This window comes from Cariama cristata, unplaced genomic scaffold, assembly GCF_000690535.1.
Source record: "Cariama cristata isolate BGI_N322 unplaced genomic scaffold, ASM69053v1 scaffold26211, whole genome shotgun sequence".
Lineage (NCBI taxonomy): Eukaryota > Metazoa > Chordata > Aves > Cariamiformes > Cariamidae > Cariama > Cariama cristata.
The window spans coordinates 89,891-97,999 of NW_009601537.1; the positions used below are offsets into that span (position 1 = coordinate 89,891).

An 8,109-nucleotide genomic window follows, 5' to 3' on the forward strand; every position below is an offset into this window, starting at 1 on the left:
ATAAATATTTTTTTATATGCTTAACATCTATCTGAAGAGTTAACTATTTCGATCAATTCATAAAAAGAAGTGATTAACATTCTTATTTCCCCTTGCCCATGTTACAGAAGATCAAGAGATGCCCGCCCGATAGATTTTACACAAATAAAGGAAACTTCACTCAAGCATAAATATACAGAAATCACTACAACTGAAGGACATCAAACCAAAACGCTCAGGCTTTTAAAGGGAATGAGTAATTTCATGGCTCATACTAGTTAATGCAGCATAAAACAAGGGTAATGAAATCTCAGATTGGGAAGAACTGAGTTTATTCCCCTGGTATCAGCAGGAGCGCCTCCTTTATCCATATGTTCCACTGATTATTTGCATATCTCTAATTTTAAAAACAGAGGCCCAATTTCTTGTGCAGTATTGGCATCGGTCAATGACTGAAGCAGACACCTGGAAAACCATCCAGTTTAGTAACTTCTGTTCAATATAATGTCTGCTACAAACACTTTTCTCTAAGTTATTTTTGGAACAAAGTGTGTCCTTTCTTTGGATAAGGTTAATATGAGAAAGATCAAGGCATTAAAAAATAAAGATTCGGCTTAATAGGGTCTGTCAGCTTCTCTCCCACACATGCTCTCTGCCTGTCTTCCCTGCAGGCTAACAGTCTCCTCTCTCACGCTCTCCCAGCCGCTCTATCTGTAGCATCACCTACTCTTCCAGCACCTGGGAAGGGAGAAATGCGAACAATGTATTTTTAGCAATGCTACCTCTTCTTCCAGACTGAAAGCACTGAGTCTACAAAGCTGCTACTGTCTCTGTGCACCTTTTTTTTTTAATGGAAGACATTGCTGTAGACAGGGTGGTGGGGAGCTGCTGCCAGTCCATGAAGAGAAATAGAGGAGAGGGAGGAAAAAAGGTGCCACCAGATAAATTATGTCTGTACTTCCCTGCCCTCTCAGTATTTACTGTTATAGACTAGGGAAGAGGAAAACGAATTGAAGAAAAAGCATGGAGAGCCTCTCGGTGCCTTTCTTGCCCCACCACACCCTAATCCACACAGGACCACAGCTTGCATTGCGCTGCCTTCTCCTCCCAGAGAGTAGCATCAGCCACTCTGTTTTCAAAGTCAGCATGGAACAACCCTGTTCATATTTTTGCTGCAAGAGAACGAAGTATCAGCAGCTATATGAAAAGGGCTGATAGGAAGCTTTGAGGTGACACTTGTTACAAAATTAATCAACAATCTTATGCCTATCACTCAGACACCTCCTGCCAGAATTAGAGTACATTTACAAGAGCATTGCTTAAAGGACACAATCAACTTGAGGCTTGTTTTGTTTTCTTATAGGTTGCCCAATTTCAAACTCAAAATGTAGGTAGTACATTGGATTTCAATTATCTAGAAAAATTATCAGAGCCATCACCTTTGTGCTGCTTTAGCACAGTTCAGAAGCCCAGAAACCACAGACAGCCATGGGGCAACTCACCCCACACTCCCCGTCCTCCTCTTCTCACACGACTGCCATTCTCATCTCCACTGCTGCTGCCACCCTTGAAACAATGCAAGAAAGGGACATCATTGCATCTTCCTATGATGACAAGGATGGAAAATGACTGTGCATGAAATACAATGGGAAGGAATAAGAGAAGGGAGGGAGGAAGGAGTTTTATATTTACTCCTACAGTTAATTGTTTTAGGTGCCAGTTCTACTCTTGCTCTTCCCTTCCTCTTTGCCCTCCCCAGTTAAGGAAGGGCTGTTTGGACACCATCAGTTGGAAACATAACACACATCAGGCAGCGAATCACCCTGTCAGAGCTCCATCACAATACTCTCCTCTTCCCCTCCAGTCCCCTTCTCAGAATAATACATATAAGCAAACACATATACTCATTAAAAATGAGTTACAACTTGATGTAAATCATATCCAGATTGCAGTTTCTGAGATCAGAGGCAAGAATTAAATTACTTATGCCAAGACTGAAATAGTTCACAACTTATGTCCCCACATGAGGAACACTATTTTCAGATGGCCCACTCCAGGCTTCATTTGAAGAAGATATATTCATGATTAGTTTTTAATAAAGAACAAGCCATTCCAAGCCATCTCTTATTCAGCAGCACTTCTAAAAGCACTCACACAATACTGCTGAGAAGAAATAGTGAAAGGCGTTTTGTTCTCATTTTTACATTATTTCATGAGCATACAAAGAACAACATGTGATGACAACTAAAGAGTTATTCTCTTCTTTATTGCAGAAACACATTTTAAAATTAAAAACCATGAACAAATCTACAGAATAATTCAGTTTTCATATCAAACAGCTGCAGACCCTGTAACTGAAATAGTGTGTCTAAGGTTATAAATGAAAACTGTTCAGTATCATTCTTTGAGTGACAGATTAAATTCCTAATCCAGTTATGGTAATGGCCACATTTGTAGTTTAACATAAATTAAGAGCTTAATTATATTTGTGACTATTTTAAACAAAATAACAAATTCCTTTGTACCTGTGAACGTAATTTATAGCAAAGCCACGTTCATTCTCCAAAACAATCTATTTTACACTGCAGCACAACACTGCTCTAATGGTATAATGTAATTCTTGTTGTCGAATGCAGAAAGAGTAGATTCACTGGTAGCACAGAGGTTTTGAAGATAAATGAAGATGCTATTCATTCAGGGGTAATTTCATCTTAGAACTATATGAAAGATGTTTCACTCACAAACAGTGCCTGTATGACTTGGGATTTAAGCATGTTTTCAGCTAGAACGCAATGCTGCTAGATTGATTATGTTGATACTGCGTTTCTCATCATGAAGAATTCCAGCTTTTATTCTCTTTAACAAAAAGAGATTGTCAGATTTTCATTTCAGTACTAAGCCTTTGTTTAAGCTTCAGCAACAAGTTAAAATTTCTGCTAATGTTTTGTTCAGAGAAAAACCAAACCACAACTCATATACACACACATACACACCCCCAAAAAAAAAATCACAAATCTGTTGAGGGCAATTAATCACGCATGATTTACACATTTATTTGATTACTTGTTGAAGTAAATAAGCAGTTGGTCTGTGTAACACAATTTTAAATTGCCCAAACATCCTTCTGTCATTCAGGACTAAGAACAGACAATTCTAAATGCACTTTCCTGGAACATATTAAGACCATTTACAAGGACATCAATTGCACAAGCAATTAATACATATCTTAACATAATGAGCTGCAGGCTCTATAACCTCAGGATAGCTATGAGAATTTCCAGATTCCTCAACATTTTAGACAGCCTTTTAACCAAGACTCTGAGACTACCTGCCTAAATATTTTAGAAAAACCTGTAATAACAGAGGCAGTCTCAACATCCACATTCCTCCTCCTGACAAGTTGGAACAGTGCAGAGATGCTCCACACTGCAGTTTGAGGCAAGAGGCCTGGCACAGCGTAGCTGTATTAACCCCCTCCCTCCTACTCAGCCACACTGCTTCCACCCAGGCACTAAACAAAAAGACTTTACCTGCACTGGGCATCAACAGGGAGATGGGGCCTGGACTGGTCCTCTGCTTCAGACTGAAATATACTCTCCTATGGTAATTCAGTTTTAATCCATCTAAAACTCCACTTTTCCCTCCTTGAAATTGTGGAGTTGATTTGTTATTGAAATATAGTTATGTATTTGCTTCTGGTCTTGGTAGCTTTTTTTACTATGATAAGACTGATAAAAAAGTATAATGGAAGCTGTACAATAGATCAGCTGAGAATGGTTTTAACCATGAGTCATGTTACTCAGGAGGTATGTGTGTTTTCATTAACTTCAATGGGAAGAGAACATCTCACAAGAAGAACAGAGCTTTCATTCTATGTACAACGTTCTCTTTCCCGTAGCTGGATAATCGTTACTGATTAGTATTTTCCCTGGATTTTAATTCATTTGCAGTGAAAAATAAAGCTTCATTCACTAGCAAGATTTTGCAGCCTAAGATCAAATGGGCTTCACTTTCAACAGGACTGTGTAATACACTACTTCAAGTTAACAAACAAGGAGTGCAGACATCAAGATGCACCAGAGATAGTGCACTAGCTCATTTGAAGTTATGTTGAATTTTCAGCAAATATAAAGAATCTGAACCCCATAAAAGACAAAGAAATTGTTCATTTAGTCTGTTTCCAAGAACAACAATGGGGAGAAGATGAATTAAAAAACAAACAACAACAAACCCTACCAGAATCAGCAGAGTGGTTCCACAAGATGAAAGGGAATTTTTCTGTTGTTGGCTTGGTTGGTTTTTAACTATTGAAAGCATCACCACAGTTACTTAGCAATTCCCAGAAGACTCTGTCCTCCTCTCTCTTATCTGACACATAGCTATAGTCAGGAGTCCAGATTTCATTGCACAATGAAAAGTCTTAAGTCCAATCATTATTAAAACAGCAAGACTCAACCAACTTCTTATGTTCGATCTGCAGCCCTCACTACTCATTAACTCAAACAACATGCCTGCAACAGTCTTATACCTACACTGAGAGCAACTTGCTCTGCTGTCTGCTTGATTTGTTCTGTTGACAAGAGGTACAGGAAATATCATCTGTATTGCAGGGTCATCAATTTTAAAACAGTCAACTTTTACTCTAATTACTTACTATGGCATTGGATTTAATTCTTTATTTTATATGTAGCTATCTGCATATATGTCCTCTGAGAGCTATCCCAGAGCAGCATTATGAAGAAGTGCTGCAAGGAAATTTCGAGAAAAATCTGAAAGACCAGTTGCAGCACATTTAGTCTTGTTGTGAACCATGTTCCTTAAAGATTTGATGGTGGCTGACTCCACATGCTCTTTTGATCAGAGGGACGCAAAATTCTGATGCGTTTTCACCACATGGAAGTTCAACAAGCCATGAACAAGCTAGGTATCTGCTCTGGTGATATTCATATGCCCCAAATCACTAACAGGGGAAAAGGAATGGCAATAGTGGGGAAAAAAGTCCCAGATACCAGCTCCTATTTCTCCTCCTATACCCCATTCCCATTTCTTCCTCAGGAAAAGAACACATACACATCCCCTCCAAAAAAAAAAAAAAAAAACAAAAACAAAAACAAAAAAAACAAACCACCAACAGCAAGAAGATATTGAGTAAAAAAGATAAAACAGGCTCTCATCAGACTAAAAATAAATTCTAAAACAGAGAAGCTCAGCAATTTCCTTATGCAAAACGCACCAGTATATTTAAAGCTTTGTGATCACTAAGCTAGTAATACATAACTACAGATCCTAGTACCCTTTCAAAAGGGATTGAAGACACCAAGGATAGCTATTCTTTTGCAGTCACAACCATGTTACACAGATTCTTCAAAACAGATATGGTTCCCCACTACAAAATTGTTCTATAAAGTTTAAGATCAGATATCTACCAGAGCCATATTTATAGTCATGGCTACTATCAGCTGTCCAGCTAAAGAATATTGAAGAAAAACAAGCATTTTTAATATATTATAGTTAATTTATCATCTAAGTGACATGTGTAGGATAACAATGGACTGGAAACAGTAAAGCAAAATGATGCATTAGAAAAGGAAATTTTAGGGTTATGTTGTTATTTCTTTTTTGTGTGTTTTAAATATAAGCCACACCTATATGTATTGTAAGATGGTAAGAAAATTCACAAGAACCACAAAAAATAAGTTGCTGGAGTAAAAGGGAACACCAAGACCAAGTGAGCAACAAAGCCACTTATTTGCATTACTGTGAGGCACAATATAAAACACAACACCCAAACAAATAAACACTGCCCCGTTTCTGTAGTACATCAAAGACGACTCCTCCTTCCAGTAAAGGATAAAGGTATCTTCTTGCTGCAATAGAATTTGCTCTTAGAGGTATTTCCTAGATTGCCAGACTGGAAGGAAGAAAGTTAGAGATCATGGAAGTAGTTACAGTGATCAAACGATCCTAACCTTTTTACCGGTAATGTCAGCTACAGTCTCCAAGTGTCCCACTTTGGCTAAATGAGATGTGACCTTTCTGGATAGCCCTCAAAGACTGCTTGCTCTAACTGCTCTGAGCTAGATCACACACAAAAAGCAAGAAGCAGGGGAACAGTGCAACTCTACTACCCAAAGCAGTAGCAAAGTTGCTTTGAAGAACAGGAATCTTACAGACACCCTGCTCACCACCACTTCTGACAGCCAGGTCCTCTCTACTAATGGGGAAAACAGCCCCTCAAGATTTGAGGTTACTGAACTTAACAGGTTCACAGAGTTTACGCGGACTTCACAGCCACAGAGGTGCTTTTACGTCAATTAGAGATGCAAGTTCGTCAATTACATGGACTATTTCTAAAAACCACATTGGATCTCAACTCTGTATACATGATAAAATTGAGAAAACCTATCAGACATAGAGATTTAATGCCCACAGGATGAAGCAAATATGCCTCGAGTCTGGTGAAGTATTAGCTTTGAGAACTAAACAACCATCAAGCATCATGCAAGATGTTACAAGACAAACTAGCATACCAAGGGACAAAAGACAGGAATCGTGCACAGTTCCTAGAGTAGGTAGACAAGCAGATACTGTACAAACATAGACCAATATAAATACACGAGTACAAGCAGTGGCACTTTATACAGGACTCTTAAAATTCTTATGTCCTTTAGGCTCTGACACTTCAATGACAATGTAAAGCACATCAGATGCAGGAAATAAGTCACTGATTCTGACAGAAACAATTCTTAAATTATTCATTTAGCTAAATACAGTTACTTTAGCTAGATAATTACTCAAAAAATAAAATGGAATTAACATCTTTAGTTTAGAAAAGATAACGTTTTACCTGAACAGCAAGGGAAGATGCATTATCAGAAAGCAAAATCTGTTCCTCTGTTGAAAGAAAAAAAAAAACAAAAAACACAGTTAAAAAACAGTGCCCATTTAGTTACTGACCTGTCACAGTAAGCCATTCTGGGTTGCACTTCTTACACATAAAACAAGGAGCACATATATAATTATTATGTAGCTGGACTAGAAAACCTGTGATATTAATATTTAAAAAATAGAGGAAAAAAAGAATACCAAGAATATTTCTCCTGCAAATGCAATTGCATTTATCATACGTTACCACCAATGTACAATAAAAAATGCTCACAACTAAAAACCAAATGCTTGAGTTTTATGCCAATTACTCTTCTTCTAATCAAAGTTAAATAAAACCGCATCTTCATAACTCCTCTGGCTAAAAAGTAAAAGCATTCAGAAACCTATAAAAGCGGCTTGCAGTTAATATTGCACACTGTGTCTAGGTCTGTCACACAAAAGAAAGATGACAAGTTCACTGCAATAAAAATTCCATGCTTAGAAGACTAGGGCTGCTACCTATTAGTCTTCATTACTTTGCAGTCTTCTGACAACTGTAGCAGGCTGCTGAGCCCCAAATGGGGGCCATAATGTGATCTGATGATATATGAAGAGCTGCTAAAGGGAGCCTGAACCATCCTAGCCTATACATTTTAACAGTTCCTTTTTACTGAGAGCCCACTTTACCACAAGACTTCAAAAATCTGCTGCCTCAGCTATTGGTGCAGTAAATCTGCCAACTGTGCCTGCAACCACATCATTTTACACTGCCTACAGCAGCCAATATAATGAGTCAATAATAAACCAAGGACCTTATAGGCCATGAATAGCTGGTTTATATTGGCAGATGCAAGCATAGTTAAAACCTCTGACCAGACAAACAACACAAAGGACTCTTTTAACGGTTTCTGGGCTTCCTTGCTGTTAATTATCTTAGTGCATATTTAATGTGTTTTCTAAAAATAAAGTAATTATTAATTACAAAAACCAGTGTACCCACCCTTCAGTTGCTGATACAACGCTGCATTTTCAGGCCAAGGCTCTGCGGCTGTGGGAAGAAGAGGAATTAATTAAGCAAGCCAAACAATAATGTGCTTGCAGATGCTAACTGAACACGAACATTACCTAGAGCAGGAACTCAAACCGCAAAGATGCTGATGCAAGATTTAACTTGCCCTAAAAACGTCCCACTGTCACTATCTTCTCCAGTACTTCTCTCTTGCTCACAGAGGGACAACACAGAGCAGAAAACTAAGTCCCAAA

The 8,109-nt window shown here is 38.2% G+C and overlaps 1 protein-coding gene across 1 annotated transcript in view; it reads right to left on the reverse strand.

The window, feature by feature from the left end:
• MTX2 (metaxin 2) overlaps nt 1-7,891 on the reverse strand; it is a 21,758-nt gene extending 13,867 nt beyond the window's left edge. The window contains exons 1-2 of the mRNA XM_009710497.1: nt 7,847-7,891; nt 6,827-6,873 (exon numbers count right to left, since the gene is read on the reverse strand). The gene's annotated coding sequence lies outside the window, so the exon portion shown is untranslated. The remainder of the gene's footprint in view (nt 1-6,826; nt 6,874-7,846) is intronic.
• Between the last annotated feature and the right edge of the window lie 218 nt (nt 7,892-8,109).